This window comes from Herpailurus yagouaroundi, unplaced genomic scaffold, assembly GCF_014898765.1.
Source record: "Herpailurus yagouaroundi ecotype Mexico unplaced genomic scaffold, PumYag 140, whole genome shotgun sequence".
Taxonomy (NCBI): Eukaryota; Metazoa; Chordata; class Mammalia; order Carnivora; family Felidae; genus Herpailurus; species Herpailurus yagouaroundi.
The window spans coordinates 89,801,687-89,825,718 of NW_024412395.1; the positions used below are offsets into that span (position 1 = coordinate 89,801,687).

At 35.5% G+C, this 24,032-nt stretch overlaps 1 protein-coding gene and 1 long non-coding RNA gene across 7 annotated transcripts in view; one reads left to right on the top strand and one right to left on the bottom strand.

Moving 5' to 3' along the window:
* The window catches only part of ERBB4 (erb-b2 receptor tyrosine kinase 4), a 1,166,318-nt gene that overhangs the window by 632,073 nt on the left and 510,213 nt on the right, over positions 1 to 24,032 (bottom strand). The gene's annotated exons all lie outside the window — the stretch shown is intronic.
* Positions 12,667 to 14,996, top strand: LOC121031015 (uncharacterized). The gene is made up of 2 exons (XR_005790513.1): positions 12,667 to 13,530; positions 14,837 to 14,996. It is a non-coding gene; the product is annotated as an uncharacterized LOC121031015 (long non-coding RNA).

Consider the following 24,032-nt stretch of genomic DNA (forward strand, 5'->3'; position numbering starts at 1 on the left):
CTGACAAACTGTGTGAGTACTGCCATTTGTTTTTGAATTCTGTTATGGGGAAAAAAAAAGTTATCTAACTAGAGGTAGGCTGTACTTTATATCAAATATAACTTGGTCTAGTGACAGATATTAAAGTTCAAAAGGTATCAAAATGCAATCAAGACTAACTCATTCAGGATTTTAGATAGAATGCTAGCTAGAATGACCTGAGACTCTCACTCCAAATTTATTAATACATTGTAGATAAGAATCTTATATTGATTTTAATAATTTATGCAGTAAAAATGTCTACTATTTTCCGTTCTCATAAATAGGGTTCTTAGTACATATGTTAAAAGCAGAAGTACCTAAACCTTGAATCGGGCCCTGCTCCAACACTTACTACCTGTGTGACCTTGAACAAATTATTTAATCTTCGTAAGCCTATTTTGCAGCTATAAAATAACAGCAGTACCAATCTTGTAAGGTTACTGGAAGGATAAAATGAGAAATTTAATGTAAAGCACTTAGCACAGTGCCTAGCATAATGTAATCACTCAATAAATATTAAATAGTATCATTATTCACTATTATCAGCTTAAAGGTTATTTTTCTTTCTCTTCTTTGGAAAACACCTCATACAAAGTTTATAATCATCAGGTGCTATGATTTCTCATAAAGCATTTTATATGGAAAAGATTGTAATTGTTTTTAATCCAAGTGTTTTATGGGCACTTTCTAGGGACATACATTTAATTAGTGCCCAAGTTAGTGCTATGTGCAGTGCCCCCACTGCCAGTACTTTATTTAAGAGTTCTGTGAAATATGCATAATTGGTGATAGTCTTTAAAAAAACATATTTTAATCATAAACAAAAATTACAACCTGAACCAAAATGTGAATTTTATAATCACTTGTAGCTCATTTGGGCTCTTGTAATTAATTATTCAAGATATAATATCAATAAGTTTATTTTGTTCTATATAAGAGAACACAATTTCTATTTTGCATACCAATTTTTCTGCCACCCTTCATCACTGAAGTACTCTTTGTGTACATCAGTACACAAAGTACATCAGTACATGTACATCAGTACATCAGTACTGATGTACATCAGTACATCACTGAAGTACCCACTTTTAAACAGACAGCACCATTATTACTTTCACAATGAAAGTAATGCTTCTGGAATTTATTCTGCTATATTCCCAATTGATGTTCTTATATCACAATAAACTTTAACATCTACTGGCTTTGAAAATTCTCTTCCACATTCTCTTGAAGACTACATAAATCTTCAACCCCTAATCATAAAACTTTTGATGGTAGCATTCAATACTTCAAAAATAAATACAATACTTATGATTTGCTACTGCTATCTGGAGGATCTTGTTTCCATATCCCCTAAAACTGATGCTCTTATGGTTAAGAAAAACTCTCATATCCCTAAAGCCTAATAATAGAAACAGGATACACAGATGCTCCCAAATGAAGCTGGTTACACTATAATTTTTTTTTTTCTTTCCTCCTTTCTTGCCAGTACCAACTGTTACCTGTTTGGGTGGGAAGCTACAGAGATTGACAAGGCTCTCCAAAGTAGATAGGAATTAAAAATCAACAGTTTCTGGCAGCAATGTGGTCAAAGATCTAATAATACGCCTTCTTCAGGGCATGTGGGTGGCTCAGTCAGTTAAGTGTCTGACTTGGGCTCAGGTCATGATCTCATGGTTCATTGGTTGGAGCCCTGCATCGAGTTCTGTGCTGACAGCTCAGCACCTGGAGCCTGCTCCGGATTCTGTGTCTCCCTCTCTCTCTGCCCCTTCCCCACTCTCTCACTCTCACTCTCTCTTACTCTTTCTCTCTCAAAAATAAACATTATTTTTTTAAATAATTCTTCATATTTTGTTGTTACCAGTTATGTAATAATATTAACATAATAGCCATCCAAAGCATGGTAAGTAGTATGGCCCTCATTCAGTTTCCAAATCCCATCCCAAGAAGCATCTTCAGAAGATCCAAGCTACTACTGAAGATCTGGCCTCAGGCAGGGTTAAGTAAGAGTGGAGAGTACCTGGAAATGTGACTTAACAGTGCCAATGTGGAAGGCAGATAGGAGTTAGGGTTGACAGATGAACATGAAAGGTGCCTGCCTCTCTTATAGATGAGCCACTGCTGCATCCAAGAATAGCTTTTACAATCAAAGCAGTCTGCTGAAATAACCAAGAGTGACAATCAGCTCTTAACTTCAAAAGGGAACTTCACATTCTCTGATGCTTCATTTACAAATGTCCAGTAGTATTTTTCAGACAGAGATGAGTACTTGTGGCTACTTTACTAGCCATGAACAGAGATGTCAAACTCTTATACTCTGCATCATCGATACACTCTATGGAATGAATAATTGTAGACTTTGTGGTATTCAGGGATTCTCTGATCTCAGCTACCACATCTCACCATCTACAGTTTGTCTCTGAAAAAGATTTGGATAAATAACTAAAGATAAAACGCCCCAATGCACATCACGTTTTCCAGACATGTGAGATAGAGGAGAGAACCTAAGAAAGGTAGTTTTGAATAGAGATATGGAAGGTCTAAAAGATGGAGATACCTACTTTTTATGAGACATGATGTGGAAAAAAAAAAAAAGGAAAACAGAATCACAGCAGATCAGTGTTGCAAGAGCCCTAACAGAACAAATTAACTCCCTCCTTTTAGGGAGGAAGGAACTGAGGCTCAGAGAGGTGAATGCCATTAACCACATTTGCCACATAGTAAATGGTAGGACAGCTGGGAGTTCAGTTTTCCGACCCTAAAGCAATAACTAAACCAGTAAGGGAGTATTTTGCTATTTATAATTAAATGTGTTCAGTTTTGAAAATAAAAAAGTTAAACATATAAGAGAGTCTAGATCTGACACTTAATGACTCCTACATAAATTCCCTTTTATGCATTTAATAGTACCTGGAAATACTGCTGATTTTTTTTTATCATTTATTATCATTTTTACCAATTAGTATGATTGCACTATAAAGAAAGATTTTGTATTACAGGCCAGTGATTCTTATATTTTTTCCATCAAATCACCTATTGGACATTGCAAAGCGGTGGGAAATTCCACAGACAGGAAATTTGGAGATCATGGCACAAATTTGTAAGGTCCAACAGAGAAATTTCTTAAAGAGTGATATTTCATCTTAAAAGAGTCATGAAACATTTTCTATTTGCTCGTTTTCATGGGAAAATAGTGTTTCCTTCCAAAAGTTCTGGGTAAATAAGCGTTCCAAAGATGTACAACTTTTATTCTGCCTAACATCACAGAATGTTGCATATTCTCAGGAGTTCATATGCCTTTCATGTACTAGTTATAAGCTATCTCCCTTTCGCTTTAGAAACCTATCATAGAAATAAATAAGCACAAAATCTCAATGCAAAATAATCCATATATAAAGCCCCTTTTCTGGTTCTCTGTTCCATATAACAATTCTTTTCAAAACAAAACACATAATTTTAAGGAAAGAGAAAATTCACGTTTAAGCTTTAACTGCATATTTTAGTGTTGTCCTACAGTAAAATAAAAAATATGCTTAATTGCATACCTCTAATATTCCTTAAACCTAAACAAAATCTACCTACATTTCCAAATCACCCAGTATTGTTAAAGCTCAATATTTACTTATGTTGAATAACATACATCTATCAATTGACTAATCAAACCAAAAATACTACATATTCTCTTTAGTTTCAATAGCTCACCTAAAATGGATTTGGGCAGGACAAAAGTATAAAATACATTTCACAAAAATCATAGGATTTTTCAAGAATGGAAAACAACCTTAATCTTCTCATCCTTTCCGTCTGCCCATGCTTGAAGATTCTCCACAATGTTTTTGTTTTTTTTTTTTTATGTTTATTTATTTATTTTGAGAGAGAAAGATAGTTGGGAAGGGGCAGAAAGAGAGGGAGAGAGAGTACCCAAGCAGGCTCTGCACTATCAGGGCAAAGCCTGAAGCGGGGCTCAATCTCATGAACTGTGAGATCATGATCTAAGCCAAAATCAAGTGTCTCTCTCTCTCTCTCTCTCTCTCTCTCTCTCTCTCTCTCTTTTTGGAAGCTTAACTGACTAAGCCATCCAGGCACCCCTCACAATATTATTTTTTTAAACAAATATTTACAGGAAGCTTGATATGTGATAGTTCTAAGATAGTATGTCCCTGTTTATAGTGTTCTGAGTTTATAGTGTTCTGATAGTAAACATAAGTATATAATAAGTAAAGCATGATAGGTTTCTGCAGAGAATTAAAACAAAGTAACATAATGGGGTTGATGTGTGGAAAGGGGGTTATGTTTTATTGGGTGCTCATGAAAGTCTCTCTGAGAGATGATATTTAAGCTGAGCCCTAACCTGACAGGAAAGATGTGATGCATATAAAATCAGAAAAGAAAAAATTCAGGAAAATAAAGTAACTACTTTTCAAAGTTCCCAAGACAGGAATACAGAGAGTGCCAAAAAGCTAGAGCAACATGGTTAAGGAAGAGCAGAATGAAATCCTGTACAATTTCATTATTTTACAAAAGGGTACAGAATTTGGACTTTAAATACAATGGGAATGTTGAGTATTTAAGTAATGGTGTGATGGCACTATGTCCTTTATTTCACTATTTTTTTTTTATTTTTTTTTCAACGTTTATTTATTTTTGGGACAGAGAGAGACAGAGCATGAATGGGGGAGGGGCAGAGAGAGAGGGAGACACAGAATCGGAAACAGGCTCCAGGCTCTGAGCCATCAGCCCAGAGCCCGAAGCGGGGCTCGAACTCATGGACCGCGAGATCGTGACCTGGCTGAAGTCGGAGGCTTAACCGACTGCGCCACCCAGGCGCCCCTTCACTATTTTAATCTTAGTAACAGTTGTGTAAAGTAAGGATTGCAAAAGTTGTGGCTGGAAAGTATGGAAGCTAGGATAGTGACCCATGTGGTTTGGACCAGGGTGCTTGTAGGAGAGCTGGGAACAAATATACATGATTAGGACGTGTCTGGGGGGGAAAATCAATGGCACTGGCTGACAGTTTGCATAACAGTGGGTGAGGAGAAGATAGAAATAAAAGATAATCTCTAGATATTTGGCTTAAGCAATTGAGCAGGCAGAAGTGCCATAATCTAGAGGAAGTAGAGGAAACTAGGGAATAATTGGTTGGCAGTGGGAAGATGGAAGCTAAGAATTCTGTTTTCACTATATAAATTTTGAGACCCATATTTCATACCAACGTGAAGATGTCACAGAAGCAGTGACACATTTAAATCTAGAGTTGAAGGGAGTTGACAGGGCTGGAGAAGTATATTTAGGAATCACAACAGACACCTAAACCACAGGACTGAATGACATCGTCTAAGGTAAGTATGTTGACAGAAAATGAAATACATCTGGAACACTTCAAAATGCAGAAAAGAAGCAGAGGAAAAGGTTCCAGTAAAGGAAACTGAAGCTGTTTAGTATATTTTCTTAGAAAAAAATAATGGCATAGTTAAAAGTAGAAAAAGCAATATGTATCTTACGTATATTTAAATACATCACATATATACAAATGCAAATAAGGGTTCAATAAATATGTGTAAAGATGTGTATGTATAAACACATGTGCCATAAGTATTCACATACCAAGTGAATTATTTGGCCAAAATAAACCCACACACGTATGTAAAACACAGACAAAGAACACACCCCTCCTTACTGACTACCCATGTGTTTCTTGAAGGCTATCTGCAAACCTTTCCCCCAGAGATTTTTTTTCCTTGGTACTTTATACTAAGTAGTTCTACTGTCTCTAGTCTGTAGAGCTGGAGTTTCACTAGCTCCTCTTTCCATTTATTTTTAAGAGACAGAGAGAGTTTGCAAAAGTGGGAGAGGGGCCGAGGGAGGGAAAGGGAGAGAGAGAAGGGGGGAGAGAGAGAGAGAGAGAGAGAGAGAGTGTCCCACACCACAGTCCCCACCCTCAGAGCAGAGCCTAATGCAGGGCTCCGTCCCACAACCCTGGAATCATGACCTGAGCCAAAATCAGTAGTCAGATGCTCAACTAACTGAACCACCCAGGCACCCCATCTCTTTCCATCTCTTCATCTTCATTATCCCCTTCTAGTTTGTCTTCTCCACCCAACCCTAACATTTCCATCTCTTGAAGATTACACCCTTCTCACTCAACTGTCTCTAAACACAGTATTCAAATTCGCCCTCATGCCTCCTTGTGTGTGAGCAAATTCATCAGTGTGCTTAAAGGGATGCAGACCTTTTATTTTATTAGGAGCACTAGTCTACCTGTTAAAGGATGAAAAGTGGGCCAAGTCCTTGTAGGCTTATCTAGTATGGTTGGGTCAGAGAGTCTCACATATACAGAGGAGCTTTCAGAGTCTAACAAAAAAGTAATTACCTGGAGAATTATGTTTTTCCATCAACTAGAATTTCTGTCAGTCGATGAATACAATAACTATTCAGGTATTCCATTCTGATTATTTAAATGTGAACACTGATGGCACCAATGATTTTGCTTCGTCTCTTAAGACATGGAAAAGTCTGAAACAGCAACTCTCCTTTTCCTATTGTACTGAATTAAATACATTTTTTGTGAGACTACATCATTGTTATTTTATGCAATTAACTTTTTTTTGATAATGAAATATGTATTACTTCCTCAAATTTTAACAATTGTAAGTATGAGAAGAAAAATGAAAATAGTTTTATGAAAATATATTATTAACTATAGCTCTTAAATAATACTGTTAAAATACATATTTGACACCTTTCTTCTTAAATTCCTTAATCCTCTGAATAAAAAGTAAAGGCATTTTCCCATATCAGACAAAAATAATATAAATATAAATCTCTTAGTAGGGTAAGAGCATCACATGCGTCTCCTGTAAGTTAGTGCAATGTATATATAATCTTCTTAGTTGGTACTTCTAATGGAAATATGGAATATGTTTTGACATCATGTTTTGTTAGATATAAAATAAGAAAAGCCCATGTGGGATGAAGAAGCAACACAATAAAATGAATAAATAATTGAAATGAGAGAATCAGACTATAAAGATAAGGCCCCAAGAGTAACATAATCGAGAAGAGAATTTTGCAATTCCATAAAAAATTAAGAAAAATCATAGATGATTTAATTAAAAAACATTAGAGAAGAAACTTTTAAAGGTTTAGAGATAATTATCTAGATTGCACTCTATATTACACACCTTATAGAAATACAAAATAAAACCAGTGTCATGTTTTTACCCAATTGGAAAAAGTTTAGCAAGTGTGTGATATAATGGATATTTTCTCAGTCCTGGCAAAAAAAAATTTCAGCACCTCTCTGGAAAACAAATTAACTTCATGTATCCAGAACCTTACAAATGGCCATATCTTTTGCTTTGGTAATTACACTTCCTCAAATATATCCTAGAAAATATTCAACAGTAGATATAAAGAATTTTATACCCAAGGATGTTTTCCCAACATTATTTGTAATTGTGAAAGTTTGAAATATATTTAAGTAAAATGTTGGAATTAGGTGCATCTATAGACTAGAATATTATACAGTCATTATAGATGCTTGAAAAATTTTTAAGGGCATGAAGAAATATTTATAATATGAAGCTTAATTAAGAAAATTAGTAAGCTTCTCTGAATATACATTATAACTTGCATGTGTGAGAGAAACAGACTTATACCAATGAATTGGGGAGGGGCAGTAAGTTGCAGGTGTTGTTTATAATCTATTGATTTCTAGATATTTCTGAATTTTTAACTAAAGATTTATGTATACATACATATAGTGAGAATTTTTTTTAAGAAAAATGAAGCTAAGAAATAATGTAAATTTCCATAATGGATATCAAGTAAGATAACACCCAAAGTAATTCCCAATGGTTTTGGCAAGAGGTAAGCAAACAGTTACCAAAAAAAGGACATTTCTAGTCAGGTGATAAAAGCAGGAGCTGGAGTTACACAGTTGGAGAGCAAATGCAGAATTTGGAAATGGGGACAGTGGGTGAGTGTGGCCCTTTTATAAAACTTGGTCATGAAGAGCAAAACAGATACAGGTAGAAATGTCACACCTGTGGTCTAATTACACAGGACATTCGATCAAGTATGGGATCTGTCCTCAAGAAACATAACATTTTACAGGGTTTTCCTCTCATATTTATATCTTCTACCAAAGAGACTGGGGAGTGTGACCCAGCAGTTACCTTTCAATTCCATACTTTCTGCCTAATTTGTTGAGGCTTCATATAAACAACCTTGCCTTAAGAGTTTCTCTAAGTATTCCCCCATCACTAAACCTCTCCCCAATTTTGACTCTAAATTATACTATATACATGTATCTTGAGTGCTTCTAAAACATATTCCTTTTCTTATTAAGGCAGTAACTGCTGTGCATACATTTAAAAAATAAACTTTTTCTCCAAATTTGTTACATTAGTTTAAAGGAAAAATAAGGAAAATTTAATATGAAAAAATACCAAAAAGAAGAAAGTAGTTACCTAGAAAACAAAAGCAGTAAGCTTCATGATGATGATAATTTGGATCTGACACAAAAGCAAAGACAACAAAAGCAAAAAATAAATAAATAGGACAACATCAAAGTAAAAAGCTTCTCAACAGCAAAGGATATCATTAACACAATGAAAAGGCAACCTCCTGACTGGGAGAAAAATATTTGCAAATCAGACATCTGATAAGGAGTTAATATCCAAAATACATAAAAACTCATAGACCTCAATATAAAAAAAAAATGATTCTATTATAACATGGGCAGAGGAGCTGAATAGGCATTTTTCCAAAGAAGACACACGGATGGCCAATAGGTACATGGAAAGGTGTTCAACATCAATAATCATCAGGGAAATGCAAATCAAAACCACAGTAAGATATCACCTCACACCTATTGGAATAGCTGTTATCAAACGCCCAGCTATAAAATAATAGGTTAGGTAACATATAGAATGGTGACCAGTGTTAAAAATACTGTACTATATATTTGAGAGCTGCTAAGAGAGTACATCTTAAAAGTTCTCAACACACACACAAAAAATTGTAACTGTGTTTGGTGATGAATGTTAACTAGACTTATTCTGGTGATTGTTTCACAATATATATAAATTTCAAAGCACGTTTTATACCTGAAACTAATATAATGCTGTATGTCATCTAAATAACAAAGCAAAACAAAACAAACCAAAAAACACAAGATATATTACCACACAGTTGTTTGGGTTGATCATTCTCAAAATTTACTCAACAGAAATCTATTATTGAAGAACTATAGAAAATCTATATTGAAGAACTTCATTACATCCCCTAAGACCCTTGACTTTAAATTGTCTTTGTTGACAATTCAGGATATTGTATAATCAATTCTAGCTACAAAGAACTTACAAATAAATGGCATTATTTAGTTTTTCTGACCTAAAATATACTAGCTTTTGCTATTAATTTAAAAACTAAGTAACCCAAATATGTGTATGCTTATATTCATGTCATTTTTAGTACAAGAAATGGACATTTATCTCATTTGCTTCCAATAAGTGGGTTAGGGTTGAGGATGATGGGGAGCAGAAGACATTGCAAGAGAAGTTCTCATGGATGAACAGATAAAATGATTTGAAATTATAAGACAAAATATTACCTTTTTGGTATAGAATAGAGTGGTCAGTCTGTGAATCTTTGGATAAACTGTAAATATCAGCTCATCAAATATGATTTATAAATTCTTCTCACACTCAATACTCTGTAGATTTCACAATTTATGTATTATATTCTTTATAAAATAAGGAAAGTGGTTTACTTAGAATCTATGAGCACATGTCTATGCCTTGAATTTAAAGATAATGCAAAACTAATATTTAGGTAATCAATTACCAACCAGACTCTCTCATTTTGTGCATTTATATAGATAGGGCATGTACACAACATCCCAAATATGTAAAGTTCATGTTAAATTTAAAATGATTCTCTGGAAATATGCCTATTTAAAACAGATGTGAATCAAATTGGCTATCATTACATTTGCCAGAAAGTTATAGTAGGAGCAGAGGGGAAAGTAAATTATCTCAATTTTGTATTAAACTAAATACCACAATTGAAGGAGTGGGGTGGAGTGGTGGGGGAAAAAAAGCTAATTAAGGAAAAGAATGAGGTACGACTGGGTGGCTTAGTTGGTTAAGTGTCTGACTTTGGCTCAGGTCATGGTCTCACAGTTTGTGAGTTTGAGCCTTGTGTTGGGCTCCATGCTGACAGCTCAGAGCCTGGATCCTGCTTCAGATTCTGTGTCTCTCTCACTCCTCATTCTCTGCCCCTGCCCCACTCACACTCAGTCTCTGTCTCTCTCAAAAATAAGTAAACATTAAAATATATATATATTTGAAAAAAAAAGGAAAAGAATGGCAAAAATGAGGTATCTCTTAACAAGAAGATCCTCCAGTGAAACTTCCAGGATCACGATCTGGCCAAAGAAGCAAGCAGAGGAGGGTTTATCATAAAGACAAATAAGGCATAAGCTTCAGGGCCCCTCATTTGCACATGTCCCTTTTGAGGCTCTAAACCTAATTTAACATCATAATTTTATATTCTTAATGACGAAACCTCCATCTCCATATTTTTACAGACTTCAAGTCTCTTATAACCTAGATATCACCCTGGAAGCAAATGAGAGAAAGAGCTGCCATATCTGTATTTAAGTTTAATTTGCCATTGAGTTTGGGTAGAATGCAGATTATGTGATGGCTTTCACCTGTTCAAGATATGAATTTCCATTTCTTTTTTTTTAACTTCTTTTTTTAACGTTTATTTATTTTTGAGAGACAGAGCATGAGCGGAGGAGGGGCAGAGAGAGAGGGAGACACAGAGTCCGAAACAGGCTCCACACTCTGAGAGGCAGCACAGAGCCCGATGTGGGGCTCGAACCCACAAACCACAAGATCATGACCTGAACCAAAGTCAGACGGCCAACGGATTCAGCTACCCAGGCGCCCTGAATTAACATTTCTTAAATAAACTCAGCAAATATTTTATTTGTATCAAAGAACAGACTGGAAAACATAACCAGGTATTTTAAAGTTTTAATACAGTTGAAGCTGGCTGCTCAGCCAGTAAAGTATTCCCAGGATTGTGCTCTCAAATGGAAAATTCTGAGAGTATGGTTAAAAAGAAAATGTTTAGGGACATTTGGGGTAGCTCAGTCAGTTAAGCAACCGACTCCTGGTTTTGGCTAAGGTCATGATCTCATGGCTTCCTGGGGTCAAGGCCCGTGTGGGGTTCTGCACTGGCAGGGCAGAGCCTGGTTGGGATTCTTTCTCCCTTTCTCTGCCCTTCCCCCACCAGTGTTGTCTGTCTTTTAAAAAAAAGAAAAAAGGTTTAACTCAAAATTGAGTTGACTCAATGGATGAGTGAAAACAATACAAAGAAGGTGAGTTATCTTTTAATGTCTAAGAAGATTTCTCCCTGAAATATTGGAGATTTCATTTAACTTTTTTTCTTAAAATAATATGTATACTCTCTTAATAAAGGTTTTTTTTTTCATCTTTTTTGAATAGTCAATTTCATTACCAGTGTTTGGTATTGAAAGTCATTCTCAAATGGAATTACTTGGGAAGAATTGTGAGGTTACACTGCCTAGCAAGAATTACCACTATATTTTGTTGTCTATTTGGATTACAGACGCAAGGTTCTATAGATGTAATTTTCAGGACAGAACACTTACATTCTTCAGCATACTACTTTAACTCAACAATCACTATATGCAAGGCACTGGTTTAAGACTTAGAGAAAGATACAAAGATAAATTAAGACATGTTCTTTGCCTTAGTGTCAATCATACAGATTATTCAATATCAGTAATTGATTCTTTAGTGCAACAGATTCCTTGAACAAAGATAACCGTTTTGCATTTTGCATGTGATAGGGAAACATTTTATCAGAAAAACAAATAATAATTATGAATCTGTTAACCACACATCTTGCTGTCACATTCTGTTTCCTCCAGGAATGTATAACCTGAGGCATATGACAAGGACTCCTAGACAACAGTATCATAGAATACATTATACTATTTTCAATATTTCCTCACAAACTATAAACTAAAACCCATTTCCTTTAGTTTAGCATTTAAAAACCCTTTACATTCTCACCTCAACTTTCTTCGAAAACCTCCACTTTGTCTCTATATAACTCTGGCTAGGAACTCCCTCTTCTGAACAACTCTGTGTCTTGGCAAGTTTGTCCCATTTATTCTGTTTTTCTAAGTATCCAAACACTATTTACTTAAAAAAAAAAAAAGAAAAAAAAAGAAAAAAACTAAGTTCAGAACTACAGTCTCCACAAAGCTTCTCTTGATGACTATAGCCCATGATACACTTTTTCACTGTTTCTTTTTGTGGGTTTTTTTAGCAGATAATTTAGAACAGAAAGAGAAAGAACTATTACATCTCTGAATTTTTTTGATGCTGAAACTTGATTTTCTTCTTTTGTTTTTAACTGTGATAAAACACATATGACATAAAATGTACTATCTTAACCATTTTTAAGCATAGAGATCAGAAGTGTTAAGTACATTCACACTGTTGTACAGCCAATCTCCAGAATGCTTTTTATTTTACACAATTGAAGCTCCCTACCGATTAAATGACAATCCCCATTCTTCCCTACCCTCAGCCCCTGGCAGCAACCCATGGTACCTTCTGTCTGTATGGATTTGCTACTCTAAGCATATCATATAGGGGGATGACATGGTATTTGTGTTTTGTGATTGGCTTATTTCACTTAGCACAATGTCCTCAAGATTCATCCATGTTGTAGCACAGGTCAGAATTCTCTTCCTTTCTAAGGCTGAATAATATTTCCATGTACGTATATACTACATTTGCTTATTCACTGGTCAAGGGACACTTATGTTGCTGTGACCTTTTCTCTATAGTGAGCAATGCTGCTATGTGAAATTTACTCTTTCAAGATCTAAAACCTAGTGTAGTAAGCAAAAATCTTAGATGGCCCCAAGATTCCCACCCCCTTGTGTATATGCCCTGCATAATCCTCCCTCCTTGAGTATAAAGGACTTTAATATGATGAGATATCACTCCATGCTTATGTTACTTTATATGAAGGAATGGATTCTGAAGATGTAAGTAAAGGCCTTATCAATTGACTTTGACTTAATCAAAATGGAGATTGAACTGGGTAAGCTCACCCTAATTAAATGAGTCCTTAAAAGAGGATAGAATTAAAGCCAGAGAGAGATTTCATCCTTTTCTTAAAGAAGCAAATGATCATGTTGTGAATCTGTTATGGAGCTTTGTGACAAGAATCTAAAGGTGGACCCTTAAGGTTTGAGAGTTCTCAGCCAATAACATGCAAGAGAATGAAGACTTCAGCTCTACAACAACAAGGCATGGAATTCTGCCAACAACCAATGACTTGGAAGAGAACCCAGAGCCTGATATGAGAGTGCAATCCAGGCAGACACCTTGAGGTCTTTAGCAGAAGACTGAGCTAACCTGTACCCAGATTCATGACCAAACAGAAACTGTAAGATAATAAATTTGTTTTAAGTTGTAGTAATTGGTTATGTAGCAATAAAAATAAAGAAATCTAGTTTTGGATTTGGGGTAGAAGTCTTTCTTCATTTCCATTATTTCTTAAACACAGACTACAAACCATAATTATGGCATCTCTGTTAAATTAATGTCACCTTTGGGAACATCAAATATACAATGTATGACATATTTAAGGGATAGTAATGTTTGTTCAACTTTTTGCTGACATAAAGATAATTGAATTTATACAGAGGTACTTCTGATTGTTTTTCAGATCTATTTTTTACAGTTTTGTTTCCCCTATTATTTTTTGTTATTATTGCTATTTGTATGCAAGTCTGATACTGGTACCCAACTGTATATTTGTGTATCCTAGTATGTTTTGAATTGGGAAAGTAGAGAATCATGCTTACTTGTATTGTCTCTATATAGTTAGAACAGTGATATTTTAGATTTTTTTTTCTGTGTATCTCTCAGTATTTGAAGTTATCAGAACAATAGAGATGTGAGTTTAAAGGAGGAGAGAATATTATAAGAATATCAATTGACTGTTGATTTTTACCTTATTTTGAAAAGTTCTCTTCACTGAAAGCTCTCACCAGGCAAAATTGCTTTATAGGAAGTGATGTCTTTGTCTCAAATGGTTTTTGCCCCTCAGGTGACTCTAGTGAGTCAGAGAAACCTGTGTGGGCTTCAGACAGAATTATTGCACCTCACTTCACAAATCAGAACTATGGGATACGTTATCTACTACTTTCTAAGTCTACACTCCACATATAATTTACTGACCCATTAATAAAGCGTATGCGTTTTGATTTTTTTTCCAGTAGTGGCAATTGAGTTAAAAGTTTGAGAAAACTTACAGATAAGAACAGTGAGAAATACAATACCAGAAGGCAGTAGGGGAGAAACATAAACCAGAGTCACTTTTTCAAGAAAAACAGGAGGAATTCTGATAACACATTCCTGCAAATATCAAGTTTCAAGTATTTAAATCTTTAAAATGTATTTTTCATGTTTTTACTCTGTTTTCCCCTAACCCCTCCTTTTTGTAGTGTGTGCTCTAATGTACTTTCTGAGCCAGGGCAGGTACCATTACCTGAATAACTTTGTGACTAAGTCAAGTTCTTAGGTCTGAAAACTTCCAAGCATAAAATCTAGATTTAGGGTATTTAAAGAGATTTTTGTATATATACCCACTTTCTAAATGCATACATCTTAATGCACATCTCTAATATAATCACTTTATTACTTTAAATTTCTTTGTAAGAAAATTTACTTTCTCCTCATGTTTGCAGACACGCCAGGTGATAAAAGGATGGAATGCTTTAACACTCCTCCCCACTTGCCATAGTCCTCCTGATTTGATTCTGGTTTTGCTCCTTTGGACTTAAATGATCTTTCTGGTACAGTACTGGGTAGAATAGCATTTGAAAAATAAAACAAAGGTAGAATGTTTAAAATGGTCTTGACGAATCTCTAAATTCTATACCTGGAACTAATATTATACTGTATATTAACTATCTGGAATTTAAACAAAAACTTAGAAAAATAAACAAATAAAATGACATTAATGCTCTTCTGTTGAAATTACTTCTAGAGTAAATAATTAAGTGGGAACTAATCTCACCAAATTTCACTGTAAAATTAAGTATTACTCTCTTAGTTATCTGAGATAGTATGGAAAATAAATGGACTGCAATTGGGATGAGGGTGATTTCTCATTCACTTTTGGCTCTTTTTTTAAATTTCCTTTTGCTCTGATAACTAAGAACCTTGTAGTTGTTTTCTGTTTTTTTAAATATTAGATCCTTAAATAAAGCAGGCAAAAATAATCCACTACTACCACTCCCAAGCCACCTCCAAATAATGGGAATTTCTGGCTTGTTTGCAACAGAAAGGTACATCTGCAAGCTTCTGTAACAGACAACCAGGAAATGTAAAGGAACAGCAGCCTTTCTGTACAAACCAATATTGTAACTGGAATAGCAATCCGTCTTCCAGGGAACAAAGGCACTGCCACAAGGAGTCCAAGTGTTTGCTCTTTGCCAACATTCCCCCAAATCTACAGACATTTTTAGAAAGAATGCCTACACCTCCTATTCAGAAAGTAAAAAGGAGATCGGCTAAGCTTTGAAAGGTAATATTTGGGTTGTGTCAGAGCCTAGCATTCTATTTCTTTGTTCTGCTTCTGAATTCACATTGACATACAAATCATTTCATTTCTTTAAGTATTTTAAGGTAATTTCTTTGAATTACTCTATAAGTAATTTATTTAGGTGCTCTAGGTATTAAACATGAAAAATAACTTTAGATGTAAGGATTAAAAGTGAGGCATGAGGACAAATTGTTATCAACCGAGTTTTCTTTAAATAGAGCGAATCACATAGTATTCACAAAAGCTTTTATTTTTTTAAGGCTCCTACATATATATTTAAAGAATATTTTCAACAATTTTCATAGTGTACTTAAAACTGAGGTTACTTTCATCTTTTGCATGATATAATTTCTTATAGCAGCTCAAGTGATAAAGCTTCTGAATTCCTCTATTGAAAACAAAAATACCCTCTTACAGTAATCATGGAAGCATGAGGATTAGTATGTAACACTCAAACTAAAGAAAATTTAAAAACAAAGCAACCACATCTTAAACTATAATATGATCACCTTCCTTTTACTTCTTCCTTATTCCTTCTCTATGATCTTCTATTTCTCTTACTCGCTATTTCCTATTTATTTGCAAGGTGAAGTTTTATATTAATCTAAATTTTAAGACTTTTTCAAAAAAATGTTTAATGTTTATTTATTTTTGAGAGAAAGAGACAGAGATAGAGCATGAGCGGGGGAGGGGCAGAGAGAGGAGACACAGAATCCAAAGCAGGCTCCAGGCTCCAGGGCTGTCAGCACAGAGCTGGACCCGGGCGGGGGCGTGAACTCATGAACCACGAGACCATGACCTGAGACAAAGTTGGACACTTAATCAACTGAGCCACCCAGGTGCCCCCTAAATTTTAAGACATCTTAAATACTATTACCCATTGTGGTTATTATAATCATAATATCCTTATTGTTATATATATTTAACCATTTCTAAAATACCATGATGTTTGAGTACTACAAAACAACACATAACTACAATATATGAATTTGGGCCAGAGTCAGACCGAGGGTCACATTCTAACCTTAGCACTTGCAAAATTTGTGGCTTCAGTTTTCTTACATATACAATAGGGATAATACCTAACAGGATTGTAGTGAATGTTTAAATGTTTCCTCCAACTTAGCTTTTCTAAAACTGTACATATCATTTCCCTTTCCAAACTTGTACCTCCCCCAAAATGCCTATTTTTAGTAAGGGGCAAAAACATTACATTTTCAAAGAAGATTAAATTATGGCCGGGGCGCCTGAGTGGCTCAGTCGGTTGGGTGTCTGACTTTGGTTCAGGTCTGATCTCACCGTTTTTGAGTTCGAGCCCCACATTGGGCACTGCGCTGACAGCTCAGAGCCTGGAGCCTGCTTCAGATTCTGTGTCTGCCTCTCTCTCTGACCCTCCCCCCTGCTCACACTCCGTCTCTCTCTCTCAAAAATAAATAAACATTAAAAAATTTAAAAAAAAGACTAAATTATGATCAATTCCCACTGGCCCAATTTAAACATCCAGACACCAGGTCTGATAATGTTCATTCTGATAATATCTCAAAAGATACTCTTCCCCACTCCCACTGAGGCCTCCCCAGTCCAGGCCAGGAATTTCACACAAACTGCTCTTTACCCTCTTAACTGGTCTTGCTGCCTCTCACTTTGCTCCTCACATATCCATTCTCCAGTCTGAAGCTATAGTAATTAAAAAACAAAAACAAAAACAAACACAAAAAACTATGTGTCATGTCACTTCCCAGCTTATAAACCTTCAGAGACTTCCCTTTGCTCTTGGGATGAAAACAAGCTCCTTAAAAGGCTCATTGGGCACCCTATGACTGTCCCTGCTTCCTCCTCCTCTCACCTCTTGCATTCTTTGTCTCATAGTTAATTCCCTTACTCCTCAAGTTATAGCTCAGGTCTATTCTTTGCCTGGAAGACTCACTTCTCTTCCTGGCTAAATCGTACTCATGTTCAGGTTGCAAGTATCACTTACTCAACAGGCGTTTTACAATACCAAGTGTAGCCTAAAATTAACATTGCATTCTGAATGAAGAGTCCTCAAATTACAATTAAAAACTCACTTTCCCCCGATAGAGTATAGAGGTGGACAGGAGGGAAGCTGGGAGAAAATAGGCCGGGGCGGAAGAAAATGGGAATTTTGAGACATGATGTCTATAGAGCAAGCCATACAGTAACCTCCCTCTCCTTCTTTCACATCAAGTAAGGTAGGTTTACACTGTGCTGTGGCAAAGAGTTTATTATATGATCCATGTAACTGGATGGAAGAGAAAAAGATAGTATAACCCCCATGCAAGCAATTAATAGGGTAGGAACAGGATAACTGCTTTTGTGGTGGGAATACTCTGCCTCCTTTGATCTGTGTCTGAAAAAAGTATCTAAGAATTACTATTTTTTTCATTCAAAAATACTTATTTTTTAAACCTCTTATTTTGGGATAATTTAGATTCACATCCAGTTATAAGAAAACAGGAATCTTTATTACAGCATAAGGGACAATGAGAAATTGCATATTTTTAAGGGATACAAACTTGATGATTTAATATACATATGCATTGTAAAATAATCACTAAATCAAGCTAATATATACATCATCATAGTTACTGTGTGTGTGTGTGTGTGTGTGTGTGTGTGTGTTTGTATGTGTGTGGTGAGAACACAGGCATAGTCTTTCAGCAAATTTTAAGTATACAGTGTAGTACTTCAGTACCTTAACTACAATTAAGTTGTACATCAGATCTCTTGTATGTTACATCTTTTGTTAGATAAATACAACATATTCACCTTGCATAACTAAAACTTGCACTCCATGACCAACAACTCCTCATTCCCCCCTCCTTCTATCTCCTGGCAACCACCGTTGCTTTCTGGTTCTATGGTAACATTTTCCCTGGGTCAGATATGGGCCATACAGGATAGAAAGAAGAGGTCCAGAGCCATTTCAAGTCCTGTTTCAGAGGAAAACTTGGGAGGGAGAAGGATTCTCATGCAGGAGACTGGATGGAGTGAGTCATCATCAAAACAGGTTGGAAGGACTAAATAACCCAAGGACTGAGAAGAGCATCAAGCAAGTTTCCATTGGAAAGGAATCTAGTGATATGAATATTGAAGAATTCAGGATAGAGGGCTTCTGCTGGCAAGCCTCAGGCTATCCCCAAAGAAGAAACTTAAGAGCTTCCACTTTTCCTTCTTCCATCTCAAATGGCAGTTCTAGAGGGGCTAAAGCTGTAGCAAGCAAGGTGTTGAGGCAGAGCTCCTAAGAAAAAGAGCTCTTGTACTCCCTTTCTAGATGACAGTGGGATGGCAATGGTGTCCTTAGCTGGCAGAGGGAGGGGCGAATTTTACCTCTGAATGAAGATTAAAGTATTAATGAGTATCTTGGAATAGATGCTATCAATTGAGATAGTCACTTAATGGTGACTGTGGAATTGCATATCTCAGAGTAAGCAGAAAAGTCCTGGTTACCCTGCCCAAGTCCCACCCAGGGCCAGTAGACAATGCTACCAAATAAATGTTAAACAGACAAAGAGAAACAACACATGTGTTTTCTTTAGGCCATCTTTTGTGCTTTTTAGCATTCTTTATACTTCAATAACCATTTTAATATCCATCACACCATCCCTAAAATTAGTCATTGTAGAGACAATTTTGTGAGGAGTGGGGGTTGATATGGGTGGAAACCATGAGGTGGACCTACGAAATGGTCCCTGAATACCACATTAGATTGTTTCCTTTATACAGTTAAAAAGAATCCCATCTGCCAAAAATACGTATACATACTTTGTTTTAGATGTGCTCATTATGAGGAGTAATCAGAATCTATTCTAAGTGTTTTTATGCTACAAATTTTGATTTTCTTATAAGAATAGTATAAAAGACATAATCTGCTTTTTCTCAAACACCTATATGTACATTAATTGAGTAGGATGTAGAAAAGATTGCTTTTCCACACATCCATATTTACATGTCAATAAATTTAAAAGTGAGACTAAAGGTGCTAGTTTAAATGGACTCTTAATTCTGCTAACAGTAGTCTCCCTCTAGATTTCCCTTCTTTCTCCTGGTCTTCTCAATTTTTTAAGAAAGAAAACTCAGTATCTCAGATGGAGTCAACTGTCCAGTATAACTGTAGGAGTCCTAGGTCAGGTAGATAAAAAGATTAAATGAAATATTATAAGGGGACCCTGGCTTTGGAACAGACTGTTCAGTGTATGATATGGTCCATAGGCAAGTTAGTTAACTATTAGAAGTGTCAGTGTCCTCGTATGTAAAACAGGATTATATCATCGATCTCACAGAGTTATTGTGAGGATTAAATGAGATAAAATATATAAATTATTTAGAACAATGCCTAACACAATGGAAGTGATCACATGCATACAGAGGATACCTACTTAATATGCCCCTGATACACTATTTTAAGCAAAAATGGAACTTTGTTTATTTTTCCATCCAAACGAGGAAGCTCGCTATGACATAATAATTTATTCCCATTGAACTTTAAAAAAGAGCAAAAACATTAGTGTAGGGATGATGTTTTCTACTAGAACCAAAGCAAATGATTTAGAATAACAAAATAAATTTTAAGAAATTATTAGTAACATGGAAATAAACTCATGAATTTAAAAGTGTGTGTGTGTGTGTGTGTGTGTGTGTGTGTGCGTGTGTGTATGTGCGTGTTATCTGAAATATTTGAGGTACAAATGGTATATTCAATAAATAATTCTGGGACAATTGGCTAGCCATTTGAGGAAAAATCAAGATTCCTATTTCACTTGTTAAACAAAGAAACATTTCGGATGTTAACATATAGTATATAAAAAGAGGAAACATTTAAATAAAGAAAAAATGTAGATGCATATTTTTATAGCCCAGAGATTTTATCACCATTTAAAGCATGATATTAAACCCACAATCACAGAGGGAAAATTATAAAATTGAGAACATAATAATTAAAAATTCATAATGGGAAAACAAACAAAATTAAAACAAAACCCCACTAAAATCAATGAACTAAAACTTTTAAAAGCCATAAATAGGCTAAACACAGAAACAAACAAACAAAAAAAGAGTATACACATGACTGTTGCAAAAACACAGGAGCTAGGGATTAATTCAGAAAGTATTGTTAGTTGTGACTCAATTACAATTTGGCAGAGGATTCCATCTATCTGTACCACTGCTTTGAATAGGGCTTAAATGGCCTTACTCAGGAGTAGTGGCTGTTAAGGAACATTAAAGACAGAGGTGACTTTAGAGATCATCCTGGTTTACTGTCCGCATTTACAGACAAGATAACTAAGACTTGATGAAGTTAAATCACTATTAACAAAGATATGTACAAAACTAGTAAGAACAAGTTAAAACAAAACAAAACAAAACAAAACAAAACAAAACCCCTCCCTCTTTATTTGGAGAACAAGGAGGGCAAAGAAATCTTTGCTGAGGAGGGGGCACTCCAGGCTCAACTCAGAAGGATGAGTATTAATTCCTCTAAATCACAGGGGGATTCCAGGCAAATATAAACCAAAAACAAAAACAACAAACATCCTATACAAATGCCTGAGGCACAATACAGAAAGGGAAGTCCAGCATATTGTAAGGCATTAGGCACAACTGAAGTTCACAGAGTATTAATGGTGTTAAATGAAGTTTCAAATGTGTGTCACATGCTAAATAAATATGTGTGTGCCATGCCAAATAATTTTAATCCTATTTATGGTTGATGCAGAAAACTTTTACAATAAAGCGCTAATGTTATGAGGCTAGCGTTTTAAAAAGGAAACTTAGGGGTGCCTTGGTGGCTCAGTCAGTTAAGTGTCCTACTCTTTTTTTTCTTTTTTTTTTTAATGTTCATTTATTTTTGAGAGAGAGAGAGAGAGGGCACAAGCAGGGGAAGGACACAGAGAGAGGGACAGCAGGACAGAGGATATCAAGTGGGCTCTGTGCTGACAGCAGACAGCCCAATGTGAGGCTCAAACTTATGAACCATGAGATCATAACCTGAGCCTAAGTCAGACACTTAACGGACTGAGCTGCCCAGGTGCTGTTAAGCATCCTACGCTTGATTTCAGCCCAGGTCATGATCTCACCGTTTGCGGGATCAAGCCCTGCGTTGGACTCTGTGTGCTGACAGCAAGGAAACTGCTTGGAATTCTCTCTCTTTCTCTCTCTGCCCCTTCCCCACTCATGCTGCATGTACTCTCCCTCTCTCTCTCTCAAAATAAATAAGTAAATGAACTTTAAAAAGTAATCTTAGTGGCCACTCAAAGGATGGAGAAGAGGAAAGAGTTTAGAGATTTAAAAAAAAAAATCTTTCCTTCAAGATTCTGCTGAAATATTCTAGTAGACTTTTTGGGTCCCATGTTGGAACCCATGTCTTCCTTCCCATTATCCTCTTTGCACTTTGTGTAGGTCTTATTTTTATGCATTTATTATACTGACACATATGAATTTCCAATTCCCTAAATAAACTTAGATTCCCCAGAAGGGATACGCTTACAACCATTGTACCAAAAACAAAACAAAACAAAACAAAACTCTACGTAACCAGCATTAAAAATATCAGTTAAACTACACATAAGACTAATTTCTGTATGGATTTCAAAAGGAATAATTCCCATATCCTAAAGGGAAGAGAGAAGAAGGAATAGCACAAGCAAAGGCACTGAGACAGAAGAAGGTGGAAGAAGAGGTAAAGGAGGGGGAGATAAGGGGGGAGGAGGAGGAGAAAACAAAAAGAAAAAAAATACTATAACCTTAATAATAAATATCCTGTTAATATTGAAATTTCCCTGATTTTTGCTGTTTTTGTGATTGGTTGTTAATAGTTTGTTTGATTTCAGATACAAAGTTATATAAGCATTGTGATTGCCTGATGTGTCTAACTCTTTTTTAAACTATAGGCTTCCCTACATAGTACCTTTTTTTAATTTTCTTTCAATTTGTCCTATGTTCTTTCGCTGACATGATAGAAGCCAGTTCACTTAATCCTCTAGATGATATTACTAATTCCCCCTTCTAGACAAACCCCTAAAAAGTGGTTCCTCATCAGGACTTTAGAGACAAGTATTTATTTGCTTAGTATCTGCAAAGAGATATGTTAAGACAGATCCTCTCTGGAAAGTACTTTGCACTAGTGACTACCTCTTATAAGAAGAAAATTATGTAAATTTGATAAATGAATATTTTTTTAAATGAAGTTTACTTATTTATTTTGAGAGAGAGAACATGAGCAGGGGAGGAGCAGAGAGAGGGAGACAGAACCCCAATGCAGAGCCTGACGCAGGGCTGGATCTCACAACTGTGAAAGATCATGACCTGAGCCAAAACCAAGAGTCAGCTGCTTCATGGACTGAGCCATCCAGGCGCCCCATGAATATTTTAAAAGTAGTGTCTGAGCACTGAGGAGTTAATTTCACTACTAACATTTTCCTTCATAAGCTAAGGAATTCCAGTTTATGTGTCTAAATCTTTGAATATAGTAGAGGAAACCATATAAAATTGCCTATAAAAAAGAACAATTTTGCTTGCTAAACCTAATGGAAATGAAAATGACTTTATTTTTTCACAACTTAGTCAAATAAATATTATTTATAATTATCTAATATATTTGATACGCCATGTTTCAATGCATTAATCAAGCAGATTTATAAACATCTAGATTAACATCCAGATTCCTTTTCAAAGACAGATTACTGTTTTATTTTCTATATAATTCTCTGATTCAGTGTCAAATTTGTTCTTAAAAAGCAACTGGATATATTTGGCAAGATGTGAGAAAGGGAGAGGAAGTGGAAACTGAAAATGTCTATAATGACTTAAACAGATTATATATCATTAGGATCCCTCTGGGATGTCAAGGTCAAAATAAGTGAAGGTGTTCACTGCTCATCAGTGAAAGTCAGGGAGCAGAGTGTAGTCACTTTCTAAGAACTATTATCCAACCCCATAGAACCAGGCTTAATTTACAGAATTTAATGCTTAGTTGAAATAAAAATGTGCTTGTTCTCAGTGAATTGAGGATGAAGGTACATATAACAATCGTAGGTCTGAACTGGAATTATTTAATAAGCAGTCTGGTTGGAAGCAATTGGTCTCCAAGGAATGTTAGGCAATTTTCCCTCAATTTGAGTTTAACATCACGCCAGAAAAAGAACTCTAATGACTAGTTACAAAGTGACTGCTGAACAGACTTCTCTCTACCTTAACAAAAGGCAAAAAAGAATATTCGAGATGAAAGTAGCCACTATTACTCATTTGATTAGGTCTTAAAAGGCTCTTACTCTGGATGTGGAGTAACAGGAACAAATTTGAAGCCCTTTGGCTGGCTC